A 26,564-nucleotide genomic window follows, 5' to 3' on the forward strand; every position below is an offset into this window, starting at 1 on the left:
CTGTGTCACTACCTTGGGTAGTTCCTGGTGGCCCCAGAAGTTCTACAGGCTCTAGACCTTATCTCTATGACCGTCATGGTTCTTATACCACTTTCTTAATATATGGTTTGGTACACCCTTAGGGCTCAACGTATATTGTGCTAATTTACTGTGTGTTATTAAGTTTACTGAATGTACTTTTGCCTCTAGCCTCATAAAGAGACTAGTGGGATGTGTTTAGAAGAAATGCATATATTTTATATATATAACTGGTGTGGTTCTCCTTTCATTTGATCTTTCACAAGATTATAGACTGGTAAAACAAGCTGCTTTACATTCCTCCAAGACTTAGCCTGAAGGCTGCTCTCCACAGTTACCACTAGGATAGCTTTCTATGAAGATTGTCTTTAATCTACCATCAATAAGGGTCGTTTGGACTGGTGCAAGGTGCCCACTAGAATAGTGGACAACATATGTCAGGCCAACTTCTCACATTGTGCAGTGGAACACTATGTCCCAGCGCTCCACTGTGCTGTGTGCATAGCAAAGGACAAGAATCTGGGTCGTGAACCATTAACCATCACACCAATTTAAGTCCCACTGCTCAGTTACATGTTGCGCACCTCAGTCCATCTCCGTCATGTTTCCCCCTTCCATATGTGAAGTGCAGCACCAGTCCAGCTTTACCTTTATATACTGGCACTTGTAGTGGAATTATAACATGAGTCACCCGAACTGCAAGTCCCACAATACAAAGTCAAAAACATGGACTTGAGGGACACATCAGGCCTGGACACATGGAACCTGCCCAACCTGACTGTGACAATGCAGGTCACATTGCACCATGAGGCTACTGTGTCTGAATGGGGAGAAATTGCATAGCAAGGAGGTGAGAAGGGATAGGCCACCTTGCCATCTCAGATTCATGCACTCAGAATCCTCCATTAGTACATTGCTGAAAACTTGGAACTTTGCATCCCCGGATTCCCTGTGCCTTTCACTTATATGATCCCCCGCTTTGGACAGCAGCAATCTGAGCATTATCCTCTTCTCTGCCTATTGCCAAGATGTTCCTTCGGAGTGACAGCTGCACTTTATAAATACTTTTATGCATTCATATCCATATGTGTGCTGCAAGGTATCCTGGACATGCACTGCTGTGTCTGACAGTGTCACACTTGAGTCTCAGCTGGGAAGAGATGGCAGATTAGAGCACATTGGTATACTACAGCCTACATGTGATGTGGCCCTGGGTGAAGATGTATGAGGAAGTCAAAAGGTAAATGGTCTCACCATGCACATACGGTACATTCAGAGGATGTGAAACAGGGATCTATCAAGGTATTGATGAACTAATTTTCCACCACAAAGGGCAGGAGTCAGGGATGATTGGAGGCTGAGGTGGCTGGGCCCAGTTGTGTGGCAAACCTGGGTAGGTACATATCACCAGGTCTAGCACTATTACCATACGGCGTACAGCTTGACTCATAGCCTTCAAAAACAGCCAGCCATGTCAGTCCATTGGATATGGTCATGCATATTGTTGGTGTTGTACATATATCATATTCAATTCATGATCTGGGTTCCATCAGTGTGTGGCAGTAAGTATAGTCCCAGGCCCAAAATGAGTATTGGTAGAGAAGCTGTGTAAGCTTACAAGTGAGGAGGCCTGAATTAAACCAAGTGTGATACTATGCGGATAAAAAACTCTGGCAATGATGAAATGGGGTGAGTGTAAGAGCTAAAAAAAAAAGAAAAAAAAGTGTAAGAGCTAGACATTTACCAAATTTGACTAGGCCCATACCTTTAGAGTTGGTACACAGTGGCCACTGTCCACAAATATGGAGTCAACATTTTCTGCAATGAAATCAAACGACTATACACAAATAGGAAGCCCATGGCAATCACACGGTTTCACACATTCCTGCAGTGTAGCAAGGTTGGAAGATGTGTAGTTAAGTGCATAATATGTTTGAAGAACTCAGCCCTCGGCCTCATGAATGTACAATGTGCATGCAAGACAGCACAACAAGGAGGAGTGCCGTGGTGTACTGTGTGAAAGGCAGACTGCCGGACCATAAATAATTCATGACCAAACCCAAACCCATATCACCTTCACAGGAGCTGTACTGGTCACAGGGAATGCAACCACCTTTGGGGCTAGGTGCAATGTGCACAGTAATGATGTCAATATAGCAAAACACAATCAGTATAGACATCATAAAAATGAAAGCAATTCACCAAAGCAGATGTAGACAATAACTCATATCACATGTGCAGGAAAGGTCCAGCAAACTGAGTAAGTGTGTTTACATATGTGTCAGGAAACAACAAGTCAGCCTTGTCACATAGTGTTTGTGTGAACAACGCAGAGAGTAATGTCATCTGAAAGGCACCTACAGTGCAACTTGGGCTCAAAGCTAATGAGTAAAAGATGTCCTAGGCATCAATGTTAACCAGAAAGTTTAATAGTAGAAAATCTGAATATCAATGAAATTACCCATGTCAACATCTAACATAGATCACCATAAACATGTATCTATTTCATTGCAGAGGATGAAGTAACACCTCCTGACTTACTGCCAGTCCTGGATGAGGATTCTGTTGAGGATGGCAGCCTGCCAACCCTCAAACAAGACACGCTACAGCAAATCCTGGCCTCCATCTAAACACCATTTACAATTGTGGGAAGGGCAAACAGCATTGCAGGTTCTCTAGAGGATCCGCCTCTCACCCAACAAAAACCACCTGCCAGCCCACACCCAGTCCTGGACTCCAAGGACCCACAAGTTGAATTCTAGTGTTGTACGGTACTAGTCCAGCTGGAGACAGTAGATGAGGTGCAGGCTCAGATAAAAGAGGCACCTACCCTCTGCTCCATGGCTTTCCTCATTACCTGACTTACTTCACTGGTGTCATGATGCAGAGACATGAATAACTGCTCAGCCAAAGTGGCAACCGCTAGTTTCCCAACCGGGTGGGGGGTGATCCGCAACATCTTGGAGTCCATAGAACAGAAGCAGGACTCCTTTACAGCAACGATTGGTGCCTTACACTGCAATGTTGTTGCCATGCTGGCAAACTAGCAGGCCCTTCTTGGCGATCTGCTGCCTTACTTGTTGGAAGAGAGAAATGTTGCTGTGCAAAGGGGATCCACATCTCCAGCCCCTGATGTGTGTATGCCTCTGTTGCCTCTGGCACTGACAACACCCCCCTAATGGGGTCATTAGAGTACAAAAATGTGGACATCACCTCTTTCCCCCTAAAAAGTGTCTGGTAGCCTTTTTATGTACTACATGGCCAGTTTCTCTTTTGACCTGTGCTTATGTTGTTGCCTGTGTAATTTTCAACTGGTACTGTCCTCTATTTGCTTACCCACCTGTTGATCTCACCCATTTGTGGGCTATCTTCTCTAATGGCAATTTAGTCCTCCTCCTCACTGGAACACTTCTCAACATGTCCCATGACAAGTATCCCCCTTGGACTCTGTCTGGACATCCAATGGTTCACCAACTATGTTGGGGTTGTTATCTTAGTTCACGTCTCAATAATATCTATTATTGGGACCAGTATTTTGTATGTCTGTTCATGATTGCACTAAGTAGACCAGGTGGATGTGCTGACCCTAAAGACACTACGTAATATCCAAACCGAGTATTGTTTCATAGACCTAGGGGATACTCAGCACAAGCCAAGGGAAATAGTTTATGTTATCCCTATGTGCATCTAAGCTAGCAAGTAGTTACCCAAAGTAACAAGCATGATGTGCTACAATTACCAAACAGCCAGTGGTAAGACTGAATGAAGTTTCTGCCCAGGTGGTTGATACTTCCTTGCATACTAACCAGCATACAACAAGGATGTGACAATAACATGGTGCAAGGGAGAGTGTGTAAGTAGTTGTTATTAGTGTGTGACCCAACACATCCTTGATTAGTCACAATGGTTTGACTAAATCATCCAATCAAAACATATAGCATCCCCTGCACACACAGCACAACAGTAGGGGAATACCTGTTTTAGGCTGTGTGCTTATTCACAGAAAGAGGACCTCTTAAAGTGCACAATCAATTTTGAGGATCCCTTAAGTGAATCCATTGCAAGCATGAGAGGATCCACTCCTTAGGTTCTTCACATAGTTACGCATGTATACAACCACTGCCAGGAAATATTACAGCATGTGCTTTTCCCAACCAAAGCATACATGAAAACTGCTGTGCAGTCTATCAGTATGCTGTTGTGAAAGTGCAAAACAAAATGTATTTATTTTTAAAATAAAAAATCTAATATCCCAAAGTAACTAAACTACACTAACTATTCCTATCTGTCTGTGCCTAAACATTACCTACACTATCCTTACTTAAAATTAACTTAACCTACCTAACCTTAACTTATCCTACTCTATACATATACCACAACAGACAGGTTAAACATCAGTCCCCACCCCACATTAATTAAATCTATACACAAACTACCTAAACATTAAAACCTAAAGAAATATATATATTTAGTATTTGTAAGATTGTTTTGGTTTTAATTTATTTGTTCTACACATACTTAACATTAACCCCCCACCCACTTAACAATTTACCTATCCATATCCCCAACTAACAACAGATAAATATTAAATTCTATAAAAAAACAAAACCTAAACTAACCTATCACTATGCTAAAACCTATCCTAACCTATGCTAACACTCTATACGCTAAAAACAACCAATATGAACTGGAGAGGGGCAGAAAGATGGCAGGAGGGCCTACAGTTGCTGCAAAATCGTGTCCACTGAATTTTGTAAGGTGTGCACCATTCTCATTAATGTCGCCACCTGCAGTTCTAAGCCTGACAGCCTCCACTTTATACCCTCATTGCTCTTCAAGCCCTGCATTTCATACTCTGTTTCCAGAGCAGGTGCTGTGGTGACTGCCTGTGGTGACACTGCTGGTGGTGCTGTGGAGGATCCCAGAACTTCCCCTGGATCAACACCATGGGACACCTCCACTTCTAGCCTGGTGCTTGTCATGTCCAGGGCTTTCTGTCCCTGAGGTGGCAGCTTACATGTTCCTGCTGCCTTCAATTTCTTATTCTGCCTCCCCATGCACCTGTAGGCCTTGGCTACATGGCTGATGTGGCGGTTCCTCTCCAAGAAAATCCTATAGGTTTACTCCTATTCAGGGGTCATATTATCTGTTGGAGAGGAAGACATAAGTATCAGACAAAGCTGAATTTGTCCAAGTTGTCATCAATTGCAAGCATGAATTATTATTAGCAGCATACGTGGCATGTCCAGCCAAACAAATACATCTATGAAACGAATCATGATCAACCGTCATAAGAAGCATGTATTTCTCCTAAAATTACAATGCAAAAGTACTTACGTCTTGGCTTTGTAGCCACAGGAAATAACAGTGTCTGACCTAATAAACATATACCCGTGTGAATATAAAGACAGATTCTGAACAATGATGTTGTGTTCACATGGAATGGTACTCATGGTCCATTTATGTTCTCCCTGTGGATTACCATGCAGCATGCAGGAGGGTAAAATCTATGACCAATCATCTATGAGAAATAAGTAATGTGTAGTACGTACACAAATTGTGCCTCAGCAATAAATATTGTTATGGCAACAACACAAGGCCACACACATTGTAGCATAGATTGACTCTGTGCATCGTAGTTTAAAAAAAAGATGGAGTGTGGCTAGTTACCTCCAAATCAATAGACCCATTGGACAGTTCTCCAAGAATGACACATGGACAGACCCGGAACACTTTAACTTAGATCATGTAATGAAATTCAACCAATAGCATGTGATCCTTTTACATATCCAAGAGTCTGCCAATACATTTCTGTACGGATTGTAATCAGATGCACATCAACTCATACTTAAACATGTGATGAGTCTGTGCATGCATGCTGTAGATCTCATATATTTGAGTACATTGTGCGGTATCTTGCAGGTAATTGACCAAAAAAGTTTAATGGTGACAATTATTGGGGGAAACAGTATTATTGGGGGAAACAGTATGGGTAACAGCAGCAGTAGGTGGACTGTGAAATTGCATGTATGCTGACAATGCAGTGCATACATGCCTGTGATACTTAACACATTTGCCCAATTCCTCACAAAACACTACAAATATATGGACACATGTTTATTATAAGGCTTTGGGTATATGAAGGCATGAGTCTGGCATGTAAATGTATTTGCATGTGTTGGCTGGTGACATGTCTGGTATTGACTCTTTCCTATTCAGTCTGCACTGAGGTAGGAATCTTCAGAGTCTGTTTGAATCTGCCACACAAAATTTACCATACATTGCCATGTGGATGCATACACCAGCAATGTGCATCAGATAAGCACATTGAAGTTCATCCCTCCAAATCTATGTGCACATTTCGTTTTGTGACAACATTCTTTATACCACCATTCCATTTGGGCAATTGCTCCTCTGTCATTCCATCTAACATGTCACAGACATGCAGTACACTAAGGGATGAGGAGGTACCAATGACGCAAAATGATAGTTGCCACATATCATGATAAATGTGAGCTAAGGGGTGAGCCCAAGTAAGTCATTGGTATGGACGATAGACTTACACTCTTACTGCAACAAATGGGGATATGTAACTTGCCCCCTGGTTTTGCTATCATGAATGATACATTTAACTATGTCACCTCATAAATACATACGTAGCATCTATATTAGGAAGGAATCATGTTTCGGTATGCTGAGACTGCTGTTATCCAAAGTCAATTGGAGTCTAAACTTTGGCTAGGTGCTAATCTACAGGTACATGTATGGATCCCAGAATATTTTTTCTGTTTGAGTCACATGAATGTCTGATATGCCTGCCAATCAGTTAGACTACCAAATTTGTTAGAGTGGAGGAAAAATTATGTAGGCAGGGGCGTGGTATGATGTGAACACGTAATATGATGACAAACACATTGGAAAAGCTGTTTACAGGGCACATGTTAACATTAGATGTGCTGTTGAGAGTTGGTAGCATTGTCTGGAATATGTGTTACACCACAACCACACCTTGGTTCCAGTCAAATTCAGACTTGGCCAAAAATACTGTGTCAGGAAAATCACAGCTTATTCCTGTGCAACATTTCAGTCACATATTTCGGGCAACATTTTGTCACTCTTTGTACATAGTATGGGCGAGGGACAATTGAATTGATGACCATCAGTTGGATTTGGGGCAGATGATGGTACATACGCCATAAGCTTATACAACATTGCTGGCATAACATTATCACAGCAGATTCAGAGCCATCCATCATGCAGGGCTGCATACAATGGAAATGAATCACAATTTGGCCTTTTCAATTGCAGTTTGCCCTACTTCTGTTTTGCATCTACATGAAAGGTAAAGCTTGCTTCCATTGACTGATGGTACCCCTTGCTCATCTCACTGCAACCCATTTACAAGAACATACACATTCCTTACAGAGCACAGAAACAATCAGGTGACACTCACTGGTAGCATTGTGATCTCTCAAGCTGTCCAGCTGGCAGCAGGTGCATGGGTCAGGTCCAGCTACAAGACAAGAAGATGGTGCATTGCTCTATGAATGCTGAACATGTACACTGTGTGCATATGGCACATAGTACATTGACTTCACAAAAGCCTGGTATTGTCTTCACATTGGAATTATAGCACAATCGAAAAGTTTGAATGCCCTAATATTGGACATATGTGAGCCATGATGCATTATATTCAGAAAATAGCAGGCACATCATGTATCAGGTGCACAAAGTGCAGACAAGGTACAAGACCAGCCTATCTTGCTAGAAGGTGCAAGGGTACCTGGCTTTGATTCCTATGTGAACAGTTCGATTGGACTTACCACACTCAGCATAGTATGATAATGCTGGGGCCTTCTCAAGTTAATATGTGTCCTTCACAATGCTCGACACATCAAACAGTACTCATGCTTCTTTTTCACTTAGCTCCTTATATGTGACCAGTACACTGTAAATGAAAAATGATTATTTAAGGCCGGTACATGCTCATAAAGGAATTATTGCCATTTTTCATAATATACACATATGTGTGACCATTTTGGGGGACGACCAAACACCCAGTCCAGCCTGTAGCCTGAAGACATGTGAGTACACTCCCCTGCAATATACATGGTTGGTGGCCCCCAGAGTTTGGAGTCAGTAATAACCAAGCAGACTGGGTGATAATATTCCCTGCACAGTGCCGGATGAATCTCACGGAACCTATGATCTGCCCCTGCCCTGCTTGGTATGATTTATAAATTGAAATGCCCCTTTGGCATGTTCAATTTATTTAACTGAGTTAGCCCATATCATGTCATAGTAACCCATATACATATCTGGGCCTTCCTGAAGAAAAAACATTTAAAGATGGGGCAAAAGCCACATAGCTACAAGCCCATGGAATATATGGACTTATCGACAGCCTCACCAACTTCAATTTGCAAGTGGTCGGGGAGATCTGCTTCCCAGCTGACTACATCTGCCCATCGGTGCTTCTGTTGGTGGATGTTCCACTGGACATTGAATATCCGACTCATTTGGAAGTGCTCTTTCTCCCAATGCTTCCACCTCTCACATGTAGGGTAGAGTTGGTGAATCCTACCTCCACAGGTATCGCACCAACAGCCAATGCAGGCTACCAAACTACTTCTCTGACAAGTTCTTGGATCTGCTCTAAACCCAAAAAGCACAAAAAGTAGCCCTTCCTCCTAACCCCTAAAATTACTAACCCCTAAATGGGCCAACACCTGCCAATGCAGTGGGCAAAATACAATTACTAAATGCAAAGGACAGTTTACTTAGACAACAGGGACAGTAGAGACACCAACAAGACCAAATAGCACACTAAATCGCAAAAGCACACACCAAACACCTCCAACAGCCAGCACAGACAAAAAGACTGTAAGTGAAAGGAACTTAACACTTCCTGATTTGCAGCATGCCTGAACCACTGCATCATTTCCTGTGTGGATGCATCACATTTCCTACGTATGCTTCACATTTCTTACTAAAGCATCACATATCCTACTAAAGCGTCACATATACTGGTAAAGCATCTAATATCCTACAAAAGTTCTACAAATCCTACTAAAGAGTCATGTTTCCTACTAAAGCGCCACATATCCTACTAAAGTCTTGTTGGACTTGGCCCTTTTTGTAGGGTTATCACCAAATTTTTTGCTTCTTCCTCCTATTTTTGTTGACTATAGGACTCTGTGCTCTTTACCAATGCTGATCAGTGCTAAAGTGCATATGCTCTGTGGGTAAATTTTGTTTATGTATTGGTGTCGCCATAATTGGTTATTTGATATACTGATAAGTCCCTAGTACAGTGCCCTGTGTGTACTCTGGGCCTATAAACCAAATGCTACTAGTGGGCCTGCAACACTGATTGTGCCACCCACATGAGTAGCTCTGAAAAGGTATCTCAGAGCTGCCGCTTTAGTGTCCGTGAACAGTTTATTAACTGCCATATTGACCTGGCAAGTGCACCCATTTGCCAGGCCCTAACCTTTCCTTTTCTTTCATGTAAGGCACAACACTGGTAGGCTCAAGGTACCTCCCTGGGCAGGGTGCAGTGTATGTGAAAGTTGGGGCATGCACTGCTGTGTGTGACATGTCTTGACAGTGAACTACTGCCAATTTCATTTTTCATTTTTGAAAAGCCATCTGTCACATAGCTTAGAATGGGAAATAGCTTGTAACAACTTACAAGAATAACTTCCCATTGGGACAAGACTGAAAAATAAAGTTTAGACTCTCTGAACTCGGAATTGAATAACACATCTTTTAGTAAAGGTGTTTTTTAAATGTTGTTAGAGAATGCCACTTTTAGAAAGTAGACATTTTCTTGTTTAACCATTCGGTGTGCCTCCGCCTGTTTGTGTATTCACTGTCTTGTTTTGGAGTTACAGGGGTTGGGGATGTGCATTCACTTAGACAGCCACTGGGGGTTGAGGTGTGCCTGGCCCTTCCTGGATGACTCAGAGCTGAGATGAATAGACCTTGGCTGATTTGAGGGTAGCTGGACATTTCCTTGCACCTGAATAGGGCCTGTCTCCCTTGCACAATGCCGTCTCCACCCCCTGTGGGCACACTACACCAGTGAGAACATAACTGGTTTGGTCAGGGCTCAGAGACCCTTGCACAAAGAGAATCTAGACATTTTGAGGTATGTATTAGACCTAAACCCCCAGAACTTTAGATAACTTCTGGACTCAGGAGGAACCTTTACCAAGGAGATGAGCCGAAGAGCTGTGAGGAGGAGTAATTTGTTGTGTGTTGTGTGGAGTTGGCCTGCAGTTGTTTTTTCTGCCAAGGAGAGGACAAAGGCTAAATATTTTCTTTGAACCTGCTTTCAGAAGATCTCCAGGGGCCTGTGTGTGCTGGCCTCCTGTCTGGTCTGAAGTCTTAGAGACACAAATACTTCACCCCCAGCTCCCTTGAATTCTGCTGCTTAGAGTTCTGACCTGCCAGGAGGTGCCTGTTCCAGTTCTGGTCCCCTGGAGGTTGCTCCTGCTGTTAAAAGCTAGAAGAAGCCTAAAGAACTGAAGAAATGGATCTGTCGCTCGTATTGCTGCTGTTTTTCCAATGCAGCACAGCTGTGCGAGGAGAAGCTGCATGCATCGTTGCTGCCTAATAGACGTAGCGGTGGTCACCGCTGCAAGAAGCAATGCATTGAGGGATCGTGGCTAAAAAAACCTATGCAGCACTGCTCGACACCGCCACATCGATCACAGATGCATTCCAGATTTCCACACATCATACCTGTGCAACAAGTTTTCCCAATGTATTACCCGCAGATCAGAATCGTCTAGGAGTCGACGCATTACTTCCCCCTAGAGACCGGATTTAAAGCATCACTTCTCCTGCCTGCAGCAGAACTGCTGCATGACTCGCCATGGTCTCAGGAACTGACACCTATCTTTGTTTCTTGACGCTTCACATCTCTACAGCTGTTTGTCCTTGTGACTTTTGATGCATCTACAGGTACTTTGTGAAATATCACGCATCCATTGTTTTCTTGTTTTCTATGGACACAGTTGCTTCAAACCATTTTAAAGTCATATTCTTATTACATGTATATTGGAGTTTTGTCATTTTGATCTTGTTGAGTTTAGATCAAGATACTTTTTTTTCCCTAAACTGGTGTGGTGTCCATTTGTGGTGTTAATACTAAATTACTGTGTTTTTGGAGTTCTAATACTTTACAGATTGCCTTTGGGATACGTCTGCTTGTGCCAAGCTACCCAGGGTGTGAGCAGAGGTTGTCTAAAGTGGGCATCCCCCGTACCCTGACTAGAAGCAAGGGTCCCTATTTGGACGAAGGAACCTACCTGTGCTAACTAGAGACCCCCATTCCTAACAAGTATCACATATAGTATTAAAGCATCACATATCCTATGAAAGTGTCACATATCCTACTAAAGCTTTGCGTTTCCTGCTAAAGCTTCAGTTATCATACTACCAAAGCATCACATTCTTACTAAAGGGTCACCTTTCCTACTAAAGCATCATGTTTCCTACTAAAGCATCACATTTCCTACTAAAGCATCAGATACCTACTAAAGGGTCACATATCCTACAATATGGTTGCATATCCCATTAAACTGTCACATATCCTACTAAACTGTATTTTTTGTCAGACGTGCGCTAGAGATTTGGCCAAAGGTTATTTTTTTTTTCATTTACCAACTAGCCCTTTGTGTGGTACAGTGTATTGATTTGTGCAATTCAGGTAAATACTCCCTAGGATCACTTTTCTTGCTCAAATTTTCTTTGCTGACATTCTTGTTGGCTTGAGATATGTTGCATGTGTATGTTAAAAATGTGCATATGTGTGGCTCCTTGCATTTGTGATGTTGACACTAGGGCAGGCAATATATTGCTGTGAAATACACAAACATATGCTCAATTGTGCATATCTTGACAGAATCAATATGTATTACAGTTTGTAGTTATCTGCGTAGTAGGAATTTTATGTTCATGGATATTGCACTCCTATACAAATGATATCCACATTGTCATACAAGATGTTATGTTATGTTAGGTTATGTTATGTAATGTTTGCAGTTTTGTAGAGCGCACAGCTGCCCCAGAAAAAAGGAACGTCTCAGGACTGATAGCAGAAAACTGCACAGCCAACAGGGAAGAGGCCTAAAACTGAGGGAAGAGGTACATTTGAATTACTTTACGAAATGCCAAATAATTCTTCAAGCTGCGGATGGAAATAGGAAGCGCATTCCAAAGTTTGGGTGCCAAAACACAAAAGAAATGCCCCCCCTGCGCATACCCTCCTCACCCGAGGGATAACCACCAAATGCTGCCCCTTTGACCGAAGTTGACGGAAAGGGGTGTATGGTACAAGCAGATTGGTCAGAATACCTGTGGAACAAAAGTTCAAGATTTTAAAAGAAATACAGAGGGACTTAAACTCTATACGTTTGGCCATAGGCAGACAATGAAGCCAACAAATAGCACTAGATGCAGAGCAAGTCCTAGGTAGGCCAAGGAGAGTTCTGACCGCAGCATTTTGAACCCTTTGCAGTCTCATGATTTCAGTCTTGTTAGACCCCAGATAGACTGAACTGGCATAATCCAAGCCCAACAAAATGGAAGCCTGAACAAAAACCTGCGTGATGGAGGGGTAAAAATACCCCAACAATGTTTTGAGCCCCCACAATACACCAAAACAGGTCTGGGTCTGGAAGCTGAGGGAGGAGTCTACCCAAACACCCAGGTTTTTTATCACCTGTTTGGGGGCCGATGCATGCTCCAAAGATGACACCCATACTTGCAGATATTTCTATCTGTCTGCATTATTGACAATGAATGTGCTACAGATGAAATACCCACCCTGGGAATGACACACTGGCTACTTTAGTCTGTCTACAGTGTATGTGGCATACAGCTCACAGAATTACTGTATACATTTGATAGGTATGTTGCAAGGCCTATAGGTCAACTGTTCATATGTGCATAATATCATATAGCAGACTCTAATGGCCATTCACCACCTTATGTTAAAGGGATATACACACATCTGCTATATGGCCTTGGTGTCTGGCACTATATGTATGGCACAGGTACATTACACCTGCAGAAACGTGTCAGCCAAAACAGCCATTGTATTGCCCTTCACATGTCTTGCTTGAGTAGGCCTAACAAGTGTGATGACTTTCAAGTAGGAACATGTTTAATATTTCCATGGATCACATTATTTGACTACTGTAAAGGCTTATGTGTACCTAGAACGTGGGTAAGCATTCACACCAGATGGTCATATGTGCATTTATTGACAGGTTAGGCCACTCTAACCTTGAATGCGTCAGTTCATGCTACCTTTGCAGGGGTGACATCACATGTCATTATACCTTGACATCGATTTGGCTATTAGATTTGCTTTGTGTCCAGAACAAATGGAGCAGGAGTCACAAAATTGTTTGATTCAGAGTAAGACAGAGCAACACAGTCACATCCATTCTTGCATGTGACAGTTGCATCCCTGCCTAGTGGATCTAATTGTGGCTGTTTTGTGGCTAGGTAGCCAAAATATATGAATTCTGGGCATCCAACTGATTCAGACTTAAGTGAAAAATTTCTGCATAATGGTGTTCCTTTATGGAGTCCCATCAATTATGCCTATATTTTCCCCTCTGTCCTCATCTTTATCCTCATCCTCATCCACTGCTTCCTCCTCCTCATAGCACTGGCCCATTGGGGCATTTGCCTGCACACAGATGGTGTGCAATATACAACGTACCAGGATGATTTTGCAAACCAGAGGGGGGAGTATAGTATTCGGCCTCCCGACATATCCAAACAGCGAAAACGAGACTTTAGTGCCCCGAAAGTCTGCTCCACAATACCCAACGTTTTACACAGTGCATTGTTGTAGGTGCGCTTTACCTCTGTCTGGGAATGTGAAAGCATGGTCATGACCCAGGACAACATACTATATCCTCGATCACCCAAAAAGACAAAGCGAGAAAATCACTAAACGCTCAATCTGATTGATCAGCCCACATTCAAGTACATGTACATTATGTGTACTGAATTACTCGTACACATTCCTACCACAGTTGTACACTATTGGTAAGATTAAGATTAGCACATTTAATTCCATATGTCTAGTCCTGTACTTTGTGTCAGAATGAAACATGTCCATGACCTGCTACTTTTTACAGTGCCACAATGGGACAAACACAATTGGGCTGTAGCTTAGTGTGATAGGCGTTTTGTATGTCCATTGGCACTGTAAGTGGAAGTATGTTGATCACAAATTAGGGTTTGTTGTCATCCATGGGTAGGATGTACCAGTGCAAACGACTGATGGTGTAGCTGCACTATGTACCAATGACAGAGCCTTTAAATTGTTTACTTCCTTTAGGTAGTGTAATCTGGTGAATATGCGATTCATTCTACACAAGTCCCTGGCGTGAGATATATGACAATCCTCATGCACCTTGGGAGTTACATTTGGACACACAGACAACAACCATGACAGCCTTTCCCTGTGCATAGTGTTGGAATACAGCATTTTTCCAACCGTTGCTTTGCTCAGGGTCTCCCTACTATTGATAGTCAGACAATGTGGCAGAGCATGTCTCCACATGTGACTTGCAGGTTTGCATTGCAGATGAGCCGTAATGAATGTTGCAAATATGAGGTCTACCCCTCCTACATATGAACTCTCTCAGGCAGCACACACGGATATTTTAATTGGATCATTCATTATTTGCTGTTATCAGGTGTTGCATGTACATCAGATGTACTTACCAACCAATAGGCCGTTCCCATATTAGCCATTCTTGAAGCTCTCATTGATGATGGAGTGCCTGAATATGTATGCGTTATGCACACTCCCCTTGTATTTGGCCAGCATGTTGGTGAACATGCCCCACTGGTCCACGATGGCCACAACATTCATCAAGCACATGTGGTTCCAGTTCCCGTAGAGATGAGATGTAGCTGTAGGGGGAGCCAGTATCACATGTATGCAGTTTATGGCACTCAGCAAATGTGGGAAACTGGTGATAGAATAGAAGCCTTGGATCCTTTGATCTCCAGCCTTGGATCTTCAGCTACAGTTGTTGTGTGGTGGGAAGGAGAAGGTACGGTGGTGTTAGGCAGATAATGACAACCAGTAAAGAGGGTAGGAAATCAGAGAAAGATGCCTGGTAGATACCTGCTACTTTGGCTGTTGCCAACATGTGGAGGAGAGCCATGAGCTTGAGCTGAGGAGAGTGTGGGAGGATCAGGCAGTTGAACGCTGGAGCCTTGGTGCTATCTGGTGTAGCATTTCGACTAAAGACTCCCTCTTGATATGGTAGTAGGTGATGACCTCATCCTCCCTGAGATCAATGAGGGAAGTCCGCTGCGGATATATGTTTTCCCATCTCCTGTACTGCCTTTGCAGTGGTGAGAGGGGTAGGTGTGGGTGGTTGGACTGGTGGTGGTTGTGGTCTTCTCCTTGCGACTCCCAGCTTCAAAATCAGGAGCTCCATGGTGTAGTTGAGCTTGCCAGACTGTCCTATCTAAGTTCTCTTTATATGCCAAAGCCAATGAGTCATTTCCTACGCATGGTTACAGAGGCCCAGACATTTTGACTCATTTGAACTTCAGCACAACACTTCCCGCCGATGGGTCACTTTTCCCTGAACTTGCAAATATCCATGCATCGGTTTTATGGTGGTGATTACACTGGAATGCCTACTTTGCATATATCAATACTTACTTTTAAGTATTAGGTGCTGGTACATTTTAACAAAAGACTTCTGAATGTGGCGCATCAGTCTAGATGTGTCACCTAGTAAATATGGAGTACTGACTATGCAACCAATGTATTAAATATTTTGATGCATTGTCAGCGCAAGCTCCCTGTAAATAAGCCCCTAAGTGTATAACATATAGAGTTAATTACAGACAATCTACACCAAATGGGACAACATTTTTGAAGAGAATATAAATGACGTGATTTTTCGGTCATTTGATATTCTTCTAATGGCATTCCGACATGGTCTGTATTTGAATATAATTCAACAAGAGGAGTGCTGAACTGTTCCTAAAAGGAGGGGAAAGTTAGGTAAAGCTGGCGTGACCGAAGGTGTGAGTATTGCACCTTTGGGCATCCATTTTGTTGGATGTATTTGCCTCACACACCCAAAAGGGTGTCATGCTTCATCATTGGCGGTTGCTCCTCGTCTGGGAGGCGGTGCAATCCCCGACGGGCTCACCTCAAAGAGGGGCTCTTTGGCGGAGATCTTTTGTATCCAACTGTCTTGTAGTGAAGTGCGGGTGTGTGGGCGGGATAGCAGGTTAGCCTGGTGTAGTGATTAAAATGCAGCAGGGGGTGCCGGAAACCACTTTATTCTGGAGGTCCCCCTACTACAATTAAAACCGTGAAAATGGCTCGCTAGGTGTCACCATGTTAGGTAGAGTGACCCTAGAAGAGCCTTGAAGAACAATTGATCAACATGATTTTCGCAATTGGGTAAATCACCTGCGATTCATCAGGACCTTATAGGAGTGAAAAAATAATAAAAGAACTCAATAACATGCCAGTGTCATGTATGTGGTGTAGGTATATTTTACCTCTGTGGAAAGTCCTATGCCTAATGGTCAGGGTCTAAGAGCCACATGAGTGGTCGGCGGGTCAGTACATCGGGGTTAAGCCTTCAAGTGTAGCTTAATCAGCCCGTGACCGCGTGGAAACACCTACCCATCTCCGCCGAGCTCGGATAGAATATCACATTACAATATCCATAAACATTCTACCATTCTCTCCAAATTTCAAACACAATGTGACAATCTGGGATGCTATATGTAAAGAAAGATTTCCACCGACGTGGGAATGCCAATCACAATAATTTGAGAGTCATTGCAAATCAGTTTCTGAAAAAAATAACTCACGATTTACTCAAACTGTGAAAATGTTTGCTTATTGATATTTTATATAACTATAAATGGAAAACTATTTATGTGCATTTTTTCAAAAGGCTTTAAGTAAAAACTATTTTCCAATCAAACTATATTTTTGCTTGAGTTCACATAATTATCCAATTTAATTGACTTTCTAAGCGGTGCTCCAAATTTGGTTAAGGTGTTATTTTATGATGTAAGATGTCATTGACTTGAGCTGTCTAATAATTAAAAGCGAAACATTGAATGGTTATTAAAGTTTAGACGACTTGAGTTATTTGAAAACAAATGAATATTTAACTCCGATAGTCACGTGACTTATTCCGCACCTCAGCTTTTAATGTGCAATATGATATGATTTGTAATTCTTTTTAAAATTTGTATTACAATTGTAAATTGAATAGAACCGGCCTAAATGGCTCCCAGGCGGCCACTATGCTTGTCGTGAATACAATTATTATATCAGTATTCAATGCTTTTTATTTTGTTAAAAAAACGTAGTCTAATGAAGCAAAAGAACTCTGTGCAATGAGCCAATTGAGACATGTTGAAGAGGTAAACATTCCATAAGTGCTTCTGGCACACCATTAATCATTAAGTGAAGAAAATGCTGACAAATATCAGCATCATTGGAATATTGATTAGGCTAGACGCACTTGAGATTTCTTCTTTCTGGCTGTCCTTAAGCATACAGATGAAATTGAATAACCACGGCGAGGGGCGGACTTGCTGCTGTAACACGTATGGGCCCTAGTCACGCAGCCTTTTCACAGCATTGTGGACATAGCTGCACATAATATGTTGAATGTGCACGTAAAACTTTACATTCATGTGGTAGAGTTAGGAATGAAGAAAATGTATCGCTGAGGCAGATTCGCTGCATTCCAGGGTTATGTTTAGAAATCTGATTCAAGGCTCCCTGAAAAGGTCGGAGAAAACCTCTGGAACTGTAGCATGTGGTCGTTCACAGCTCCCTTACTGGTAGTATCCCACCAAGACAATGGTGCACCGCGGCTATCAAAGGAAAAAAATGTGTTTTATGGCGGGAAAGGGCAGAAAACATAAACACTTTTTATGGGAATGTGAACAACAACATTTCTTCAGAGGAAAACACTTTTTTTCCTAGTGGAGAACAAAAATTGTTAAGCAGGCAAAGAGTAATTTTGTCTTATTTATGCACTCAGGGACATGTTTATTAAAATGTTACGCAAAACACTGCTTCCACGCCTTGCTGCACTCCTTTACATGACTGCGAGAGGGCAGGGATGCGTCATATTTTACATTATAAGGTGCATTCCTGTCCTCTCCTTGTGCTTTCTCACTATGTGCTAACCAAGCACTTACTAAGGCACCCTTGCATCATGCTGCAAGGGTGCCAGTGCAGAAAAGATTTTTTTGTTAGGGAGGAAGGAAAACCTTCCTGAACAAAAACAACCCTCAGTGGCGTTTTCCTTTTTCTACATTTGCTGCAGTAAGAGGAAGAAACAAGGAGAAATAAACAGCTTTCTCCTCATTACTCCTCCTCTGGAAAGGCGTAGCATTTTGACAATTCCCAGGTACACCACTCATGGTAAATAGGGGAATATGCCAAAATCTATGTTTGAATGCGTGGGAACACCCATGCTCCACCCATGGAACGTCTCCCTGGTGCAGAGTAATAAAAGGCAGCCACTTGCACTGCCTTGCATTACTCCAGATTTACTAAGCCATGCAGGGCCACACAAGGTGGCCTACTGAGGCTCGGCAAATCTCATTCTTGTGTGGTGGAAGGGCAGCACAAGACCTTTGATGAATCTGGCCTTCTGGATTTTTCATCAATGGATATTCCACTTTGGTAAATGTTATTGTTTGGAATACTGCAGGAAATATGTCACTATCAAAGTTCCCCTCAAGTGTGTCTGGTACTAATCTTAACCGCATCGCTGCGGCGCATTTTCCCGCTGTGCGCTGAAAAATGCAAAATCCCGCGGTTCATGACGAGCTCAGCTCGCCATGAGCGCACGACAGGTAAACCTCTTGACAAGCTGAGCTCCTCATCAGCGCAGAAGTGGTTAAATTGTTAGGTTGTCAAAATTTTGCTCCAAATTGAAAGTACACTAGCATGTCAGTAGGTAGAAAGAAGTGTAAACATTTATGACATCTACCAGGTAACAATTGACAGCAGCAGTTGCCAGAAGTTTCACCAGAAACCTCAGACATGCTAAAGATGGACGCCAACACACACATACCCTAATATGAGAGATTGGGACCTGATCGACTAAAGCCTAGCTAGATCTTTTGATGTTAACACCTAGCTTTTGGATCTATGCTATGAGTGAGCCTCTCTAACTGAGTCGTGCTTGCTCCAGTAAATGTTCCTTCACCTAGACACAACAATTTCTAGTAAGCTAGTGAGGCAGTAGTGTTTCTTTCCCTGATGTGCCCAGATACTGTCTGCTGCAAAGGCAGGGATAGCTTCAATATCCTGGATTACAAAGTATGTGTTGCCATTATAGGCAGAAATTCCAACACATCAGAACGGGGACTAATGAAGAGTATACAATCCAAAGAAGATCATGTGTGTGTGATTCCGGAGGGCTTAGTGAAGCAGGGCCCGTGCAGTCACACAGCAGCTTCTCATAAAACACACAAATGCAATGGAAGATGCACACAGGATTAGGGTAGGTCTTATAAACAAATGGCCATTCTTAAACTCTGAACAAAATTGGATTGAAAGAGTAGGGTCCACAGCAATGCTGCAGCTGATGACGTGGGCATGAGGGTGCACTCAACATAGAAAAAGTGTGCTGCAAAACAGTATATCGAGGCAGAGAGGTGTGAGACAAGCTTTCACCTGCAAAGACATCTAAAGTCCTGCTCGGCTCCAAATAACGGATGCATGCACATCGGTGGGCAGAAAGAAGAGGTACAGTGCCACCAGGACATCAATGAAAGCCAGCAGGCGACAGTTTCAGGCCTCATTGACAAGGAAAATGAATCTGAATCCCAAACCACCATCAATCTGAGCATGGGAGTTAAGAGATGCGTGACCCAAAAGTAATAATAATCCATATGTCCGACCCGTTAACATATATGATTTAAGTAATCAGTTGATGTATTTTAATTTTTGGTATACTTTTGATAGCCTAGCCTTTGTCAGTAAGGAAATTGATATGAAGAAAGGAAGTACCAACTTACAGGTTGACAGTTTCCAAAGGAAACGGTAAGTAAAACGGCAGAGTATATGTTTGTGAGATAAAAGGTGTGCCATCTTAGTTGTAGCATCACCTTAAAAAGTCAGTCGGTGCTGAATGATAGAATGAACTTAGACATTTCAAGGGAAATGTTTAAGAAAGAGAGACTTATGTACGTGAACTGTATAAAAGGTGCCTTTACACTACACCATACTAAAATATTTAAATGAACCATTGTGGAGCTGTGTTACCTAACAGAGTTCTTTTTTGCAGGGCGGAGGCAGTAGGGCTGTAACAGGCATCACAAATCCCACCAGGTTGATGTTGGGATTTGATCAGATTTGGCTCTTGCATTGTACTTGCATGTTCTTTTGCTCTGTGTCTAAGTATCTGAATGTTGGCATGGTATGGTTAGCGCCTTGAGACCCACACAGGTGAGTAGTTTGCTTTACAAACCATTGATTGATTGATTGAATGTCTTGAGATGATTCTCTGGCCCTGCATCATCAACATTCTTCAGGATTCATTTGGTGCATTGCCAGACTCTTTATTGCTGCTAAGACTGTTGAGAGATTGCCCTCTCGACAGGACTGAATATTACAATCTGTACTGAAGAAAATGCACTCCACATGTTCCTCATTTGTCTTCTCAGCAATTTATTCCAGCTCCCACCTTGGAGTACAGGCATTTATGAGTTAATTTTCTATGGGACGGAAATGTTAACATCTTTTCAGTGTCTTCACATTCAAAATGAAAAATGAAGTGAGCATATTTGTGGTCTCTCCTTATCATTTGTATGATTTTTGATCCTTCCTCAATCCTTCACTTCTGCTATTTAGGTTATTGTGTACTCGGTGTACTTCAGAGGTTCCACTTTTTCATGATGTTGCAAGTGTGCATCCAGTGGACCCAGGTGTTTTTCTTCAGTGCTTGACACATAGAGGAATTCAGAGTTGTCTGGGTCTGTTTTCCAGCCTTAATACATTTTGACACCTCCTTTCCCCCCTTGATGGTACTCGGTTCAGCTTATATGCCTACTAAATTCATATTGTCAGATTGCTGACATCTACAGAAGTGATTTGGGGCTGGGGAATAGCCTACAATCCTAAAGACATGCTCTTCTCTTTACTGCTTTATGTAATGTTCCACAAGTCCCCTATCAGAAAGTAGCTTCTCATGTCGGGAAAAGGGAATCCTTGCAAACTTAATGAACATGCCCTGGTTATATCTCACAGAAGTTTCAGCTGGTAGCTACAGCGCAGGTAGTAGGCAATTACGCGCAGAAATAAATAGTAAGTACAAGCAGGACCAATAATTTTAGAGTAAAAACACACAAATAATATTCCAACACCAATGTTAAAAAAGAGAGAAAAAAGAAAACATTTTCAACAGAACTATTAAAATCAGTTAGATAGAAATGGAGATATACATTTTTAAAATGTTATGGTAAAATCGAGCCTAGATATAGTAAAAAATAAATGAAAAATATTGATCCGCAATTGACCAAGAGTTAAACTCAGATATGATTTCAGGCCAACCGCAAAGGACTGGTGGTCAGATACACCAGCAAGGTGGTCCAGGATAAATATTTGACCTTCTGGAATAGTTTCCTTTTAGAAGTCTAATTCCTCCAGCAGGGCAAGATCAAAGGATGAAGTCTACAAGTATCCTTCAATGTGGAAGGATCTCAAATTCCCGAAGAAGCTATTCATTCTCACACCAAAAGCTCTGAGTGAGACAAAGCCAGATTTCAAAGCCACCCATGTCCCCTCACCTCTTGCATAGTTTTGCAGACTAGCCTGGTTCAAGGTATTGTCTTTAGCCTTAGTCACGTTTATGTATCTTAAAGTCATTCTGTGAGGCAAGTCTCTAAGCTGTAAATGGAAGGGCTCGAGAAGGTCAGACAACGTTCCCAATGGATCTATCTTCAGCACAGCAGAAAGTTGAGAAAGGGACAAACCTGATTTTGTTGCCTGCCTAAGGGGTGACCTCTCAGATCAATCCACTGCACAATGTCCTAGTCTTCTGGGGAAGAATAGGTTCGTTTTGGTAACTCATGATGCCCTCAGACCCTCTAGACAGGCTTCTGGGCACCATATCTCACTCCAGCCATGGCATCTGCTGTGTACAGTCCTCAGTGGTTAGCGTAGTCCTCTTGGAGTCAGCAGTGGTTCTACTTTTTGTGTGCCTGGAACAAACAAACAGGAGGTCAGTAACCTAACCAATGAAGAGCACCTCCAGTTCCTCCATTTGTTATGAAGAGGTGATGACAAGAGGCCAGTATTATCCCATGAAGTAGCCATTGAATGGAGAAAAGTACCCACCAATCATGTTTACTTTCTCACTCTATACCAACATCGTATTGCAGCACTTCCTCTTTGGTTTACTCTAAAACGTTTCAGAGGCCCTAAATAGAAAACAGCTAAATCCCCCTTCTTCCATCAGAAGCGTTTCTGCCTGTCTTTAAACCAATCTGCTATTTAGAGGAGATTTCCTCTCTCTATTAGGGCCAGGAACTGTTTATTTTCTGTTAGGACTAGAGTCAAAAAGCTTACTTAGGAGGCTCTGGGAATGCAGATCAGTTAGCTCCATTTAATATGTCTAACTAAAAAGAGAAAAAGTGAAGCCTATCCTTTGTGCCGCTATCTATTGCTAATCCTTGTTGAGTGGCTGTGTTTTTGGCAAAACCCCTTCCTTCATGAGCATAGACGTCAGACTATTATTGTTGTAACGATACAGAAAACTTTCCAAGAGCCCCATACAAATTGTGCTAACAGAGAAATTTGTTTTGCTCTGCCAACAATGTGTGTACAACAGTAAACACAAGGAAGAAGCGCTATTGTTGATAACATAAAAAAATATATATCAAAGCTACCAATGTACCTAAAACAGTTTGTTTCTGAATGTTAAGATTGTACAGTGCATAAGATTATCAGTTTTAAAGATGCCCAGCCGATGGTCTCAAGCACACCATGATTCCTAATGTTACTACTCCTAAATGCCTTTTGTGAATATCTAAAGATGTAAAGTTAAGTATCCCGCCGTACATCAACATACTGTAGCGCTACCATACAAGTGTGGGTAATGAGTGTGTGGCCCTTTGGCATAATCTTGTTATGGGATGTCATTAAGTACAGTTTTGATGGAAGATCTAAATATAAGGTATATCTGTAGCAACAACATCCCTTTAGGCATTCTACTTGAACACCTAATGTCTTTGCTAAAAATGATGGTAGTTGTCCCTTATAGATTTGATAACATCTTTACAACTGGGTACTGCCAGTTTAAGAATTGAACTAATAGTTAGTCTGTAAAATATAGCAGGAGCATCAATGTATTAGGGAGTAATACACCCTTGCAATATGGCATCAGAATGTACTGTACATGTGTGAATGCGAGTGTCCACACCCCTTGAGTCCAAACAGTGGAAGTTCTAGCGCGTCTCTCCCCACTGATGACAGTTGTTCCCCGCAGAAGGCATAACGTCTGTAACTGTGATGTGCCAATTAAGAATATAAGTTAAAGCACCAGCCAGTCTGTAATAAGCATTATGAATGTGAATTTGCATTTATGTATGTGCTTTGTAGATCTTCTTAATATGGCGCCGAAAGAGGAACACATGGGGAAGCAGTTAGTAGGTAAAAGGGCGGGGCTATCAGGGCCCTTCCGGTAATTGCGCTTGAATTAGTGCTCAGTTGTCCGGTGTGTTTGGGTTGAGTGCAAGCTGGAGGCACCCAGAGTTAGAGGTAAGAGTATGTGAGCATGACGAAGGGCGGAGAGAGTGCCTGACGAATACTAGAGAGGGACTGTAGACGTGGGTCAGCATGTTTGTGTCAAGAGAGTTCCTAGAGGGGGGCGTGGCTTCAGCACCGAGTAGAATGGCGGCGTAGTTCCGGAGCTCCAGAGCCCAGACTCGGTTTCTGGATGATTTTCGCCGTTTTCTGAAGCCGGAATCCCCTCAGCTCGCACCAGCAGGCATCGGAATGTAAGAGGTGCATAGTGGGAATCTTTTTCTGCATTCAGGCGGCTTTTTCACGGAGTTCGTCTACATTACTCAGATTTTTGCGGTAACAGCTGCCATTTTGTGAGCGCTGCGCACCCTCTCACCTGAGGAACCCTGATGCTCGTTTCTCACTGGACTCCTCACTAGTGCCTCGGAACTTGCTCTTCCCCTTGAGCGGTGAGTCTGCAACTATGTGCCTTCACGTTTTAACCCTTTCATGCCTGTTTTTCTGAAGTGCTTGTACTTACACTCATGACCACCATTTTGTGATCTACTGAGGTTCCGTGACAATCATAATGGTGTTTTGGCCTTGTTCGAATATGGACGAGTTTGGTATCTATGAAACGCAAATGACGAGTTTAGTGGGTGTACGCATTTTCGCTACGCTGGCCTGAACTGTTCGTCTTATTCGTGGGTTTTTTCATCTGAACCCACGGGTTCCATTTTAGATACGGCATCCATTTTGTCTCTTGCCCTCAAGTAGCCAGCGAACGGACACCGTCCGCTTCGTGACCCTGGGATCCCCAAGCTCTTGCGGAAGACACGTGTTCCCCTGAGGGTGTCTTTATGACGAGGGGAATGACACTGCAAAGGCAGATGGCTCCGCTCGAGGCTCATCTTGCCGTCCCGGTCAATTGTTTCAGTCGTGCATGCATTAGGCACGAATCCTTTGATCCTGCAATCATGTCTTCAATATTGCCCCCTACACTTTTTTTTCAATCTGTTGTCTATCTTTGTCTTCCTTGCACCTGTTTCTGTCTCTTTTCTTAACTCGTTTTACAGCTAGAATGGAATGTACTTAATGGTTGGATAACGTACTTTTACAGTTGGGAACCGGCGATGCTACTGTAATTATGTTCCGGGCTCCTGAATACATGAAAGCAACCCTTTTGAAGTTTACTGTGGGAACTGAGTTGTAACCTTTTGTTCGCCATGTTGTGCTATGACTAAAATATGTATAAAAAGAGCGATCCACTGTTGCAATTGGAAGCAGTCTCTCAGAACCTACACGTAGTGTACTTCTTGCCACTTCTGTATCCCTGCAGTAAATAAACGCTGATCTTTGACGCCAAAGGAAGTGTCCGGTGTCTCTGTGATTTGTACGCCGGAACAGGTAACCCACAAAGGTTTCAGGTGTTGTTCCCTGGCACCGCTGGGCCTTAGAATAGCCCAGTCCTTCAGTTGGCGCCCAACATGGGGAGACATCAGTGGTACCGGTCCAAAGCCCGACGATCGTGAGGAACTTCGTGTGAAATCTCCGAGGGAAGGTGCACCCCGCTTCATCGATCCTGTTGTCGAAATAAGTGGTCCGAAGACTTTTCCTGCGAAGATTCCCGCCTCCTGACGGCTGCGACGGACTGATGCCCTGACTGTCGACCTGTTTTGGCGCCTGGCGTAGTCCTTTGTACGGCGAGACGATAGACGGGCCTTCCTGGTGACGCCATTGCTCTTTCAGTTAAGTATTTGTGGGTCGCTCCCAGAGTCCTTGGTTGTTGTTGAAACTTGGTTGTTTGCATGGTTCCATTGCATTTGTGGTTCTTAGTTGTTGGTTCTTAGTTGTTGGGTTTTATTTGACGATTGCAATTGCCAAAAACCAAGGGTCTTGCATTTTTGCGAGGACATCGTAATTCGATAACCCTTGAAGTTTGTAAATTCGGTTAGTGTGCACGATGCCTGGCCGTAGTACTTTGTTTGGTTTTCTTAAATGTTGCGGTACGGATTCCCGATTGGAGGACTCATGTCCGATACCTCCAGTTGGAACTCCGATCTATGAGCTCCATAGTCGCCATGGAGTGGGTCCTATCGTATATAATGATTATTGGATCCGCTACACTAAATACGATGGTGTCCTTAGTTGGCCACCTCATGGTAGTTTCGAAACTGCAATTTTGGACAATCTTGAGGCAAAATTGTTTAAAAGGAAAGCTAGGCCGGCCATGTTTGATTCCTTTCGGTTATGGCGCAAAGAGGCCAAGCAGAAAGAAATCAAACAGATTAAGAAAAATAAGAGAGAAGGTTTCATTACGGTGATGCGAAATGCAGAGCAGTTTCAGCGAGACAAAGAAGAGAAGGAAAAGGAAGTTTTTGCTAGACTGCAACATATGGTGGTGGATAAGTGTTATCCTGTTTTACCGTCGAGTTCTGATAAGAAGGGAGAAGAAGCGGTAGAGGACCCTTTGTTGTCCTATCTACTGAAGTCACCACCTCCATATGCACAGTATACTACAGTCCCTTTGGTTCCTCTTGCCCCTCAACCTGTTGTTCCGGAAGCTGCTGGTCAGCCTGCCGTTGGTCCTGTCCTTCCGAATACTCTTGTTCCTCAGGTCGTCCCTGCTCCCTTGCCTGCCCTTCTTCCTACTGCTCCACTGCCTATACCTTCTCAGTCTATTGTTCCCGCTACTTCTGCTCTCTTGGCTACTCCTACTGCTTCTACTGCTCCTACGTTCAGCCCTCATGTTGTTGCCCCT

The sequence above is a fragment of the Lissotriton vulgaris genome, chromosome 4_1 (assembly GCF_964263255.1).
Source record: "Lissotriton vulgaris chromosome 4_1, aLisVul1.2, whole genome shotgun sequence".
NCBI classification, from domain to species: Eukaryota; Metazoa; Chordata; class Amphibia; order Caudata; family Salamandridae; genus Lissotriton; species Lissotriton vulgaris.